Raw genomic sequence first — 2595 nt, 5'->3', positions numbered from 1 at the left:
CTGGAAAGTTTTGTGGAGAGTTGTGAGCAAAATGGGCTCTGATACTGTATTTACATTAAATGTACAAAAGTATTGGGACACACTTCTTAATTATTGAATTCAGACCCAATGCCACAGGTGAATAAAATCAAGCAGCTAGCCATGCGGAAGACCATGTAAACTCAAAGAGTGGGGTCAACAACTGCTAAGTTTATGGTGCATAAAAGTCAGCAACTCTCTGCTGATTCCAAAGCTGAAGAGTTCCAAACTTCCACTGGCATAAACTGTGTGGCAGGAGCTTCATGGAATGGGTTTCCATGGCAGAGCAGCTGCATGCAAGCCACACTTCACCAAGTCCAATGCCAAGTGTCAGATGGAGTGATATAAAACACACCGCCACTGTACTGTGAAGGAGTGGAAACGTGTTCTATAGAGCGACGAAACACACTTCTTTGTTTGACAGTCAGATGGGTGAGTCTGGGTTTGAACACACAAGTCGCTAGTGTAGACAATCAATGGAAGTACTTTTTAAAACAATATTAATAATCTTCCACATTTATATAGTGGTTTTCTCATTACTCAAAGTGCTTTTACATGGAAAGGGGGGACCCATTTCAACCACCGGCACCATGCAGCATGCACCTGGATAATATACGGCAGCCATTTTTGTGTCACTATGCTCACCACACGTTAGTTATTAAATGGTGACAGTGTGGAAGAGATAGTCAATTAGAGACGGGGGGGTGAGTGGGGGCCAGAATGGTCAGACTATGGTGGCCAATTTAGCGTGGACATTAGGATACACCCTACTTTTTACAAAGGAGACCCATGGATCTTTTTTAAGCACAGTCCAAAAGACTGTGTCATTTTTACAACTCGGTGTTCCCGTCCCTACACTGGGGCTTTGGGTATACTCACAGACCTCAGGGTAAGCGCTCCCTGTTGGCCTCTTAAACACCTCTTCCAGCAGTAAGCCAACCTTTTCCTAGCTGGTCTGCCATCTACAGTAAGTACTGTATGGGCCTAAACATGCTTTGCTTCAGGGGAATTCCCTGTTCTAAAGTATATGTGGCATGGCTGTTTTATGAAGCACAAAGCAGGAGAGATGTAAGAATCTCACAGGCAAGAACAGGTGAAAAGAAAAAATATAGTGAACCATGCACATTATTCACCATGTCTCTAGTCTGGCCATGGGAGACCCCTTAATTGAGCTGTGCTAGCATTTAGAATGACCAAGTGATGCCATCCTGGACCCAATGACACAACCATGGATGTCACTTCCTCTTCTACTTCTCTGCTCCTCCTGTTTTATTTCTAGTAAATCGCAACACCTAAGCTAACAGCCACAGCACCTGGCACTCACATTCGAGCTTTATAGTGGGTTTGCTAACCACATCAACCTTGTACTTCACTGACCTTTCTTCCTGCCACTTCACAGCTCATCTACAGTATATGCCAAACGTGTTCCTGTCTCTTTTTCTTGTCCAGTAGAGCCCCACTCTTCCCTCCACCCGATTGGCCAGGTAGCTCTACGTGTACCCCACCCATTGCTTCTGCTGGCAGCCTTCATTTGCATAAACCAGCAAGCCCTGTCTCAGCTATTTTTTTTTCTTTAATGTCACCAAATTTCTATCAAATCAGTATTATTAAAGATTTTGGGATCTTTAGCTTTTCTGTTGGAGTAAATGCTTCTATATATATATATATATATGATAAATATGGACAAATACTGCCTTAGATGTACAATTCTTCAAAAAATTTCAGTTTTTAAATTAAACGAGAAACAGTGTATTTATAAATGAGGTAGTCAGTCAGTCAGCTAACTTTGAATTTTTAAATATATAGATTTCATTATGAGCTAGGACATACTCAACAAGAATAAATTACTTTGATTTGAATTGGCTTTAACACACACTCTAACTACACACTATTTAAGACTCCTTTTTAGAACAATTTGAATTCAATCCTTACCTTCTTGCACTTGCAATGAGCTTTTCAGCTTCATTGCTTTTGTCTACAAACTCCCTGAATTTAGAAGGAGGACCTAAAGAAACAAAAATGTTTACAATGAAGAGCAGTAAAAGTAAAACTAACTAGAAAAACACAGGACACACGGTAACAGGAGTGCCATGTGATCTTTTCAGAGCACAAATGTTAACAGTCTGCTGGCATTGAATGTGAAAGGGCAAATCTATCTATCTATCTATCTATCTATCTATCTATCTATCTATCTATCTATCTATCTATCTATCTATCTATCTATCTATCTATCTATTATATAGTGCCTTTTGCACCATCATGTTGTAGCAATGACAAAACTAAAGTGGTGGAAAGAAAAGTAGCACTGCAAGAAGATATTAAACAAACATATTTAAAAATTAATGTTATGCTATAATGAAACTGAAACATAAAGGTCTATCACGTCAGGATTACAAATATATTTATAAGTAAAGCAGAAAAAAAGTTATGTGAAAATAATTTAGCAAAATATTTCATTAATACTTAATTCATAATTTATTTATGCCATTCTATTGCTGTTCTGAAAAATGACAGTTTAATTTTTCTAGCAGAGGGGAGTAATAGATACTATATAATATCACTATATAATAGATAGAT

This window comes from Polypterus senegalus, chromosome 8, assembly GCF_016835505.1.
Source record: "Polypterus senegalus isolate Bchr_013 chromosome 8, ASM1683550v1, whole genome shotgun sequence".
In the NCBI taxonomy this organism is placed as follows: Eukaryota; Metazoa; Chordata; class Cladistia; order Polypteriformes; family Polypteridae; genus Polypterus; species Polypterus senegalus.
Note: the sequence above shows the minus strand (reverse complement) of the source record.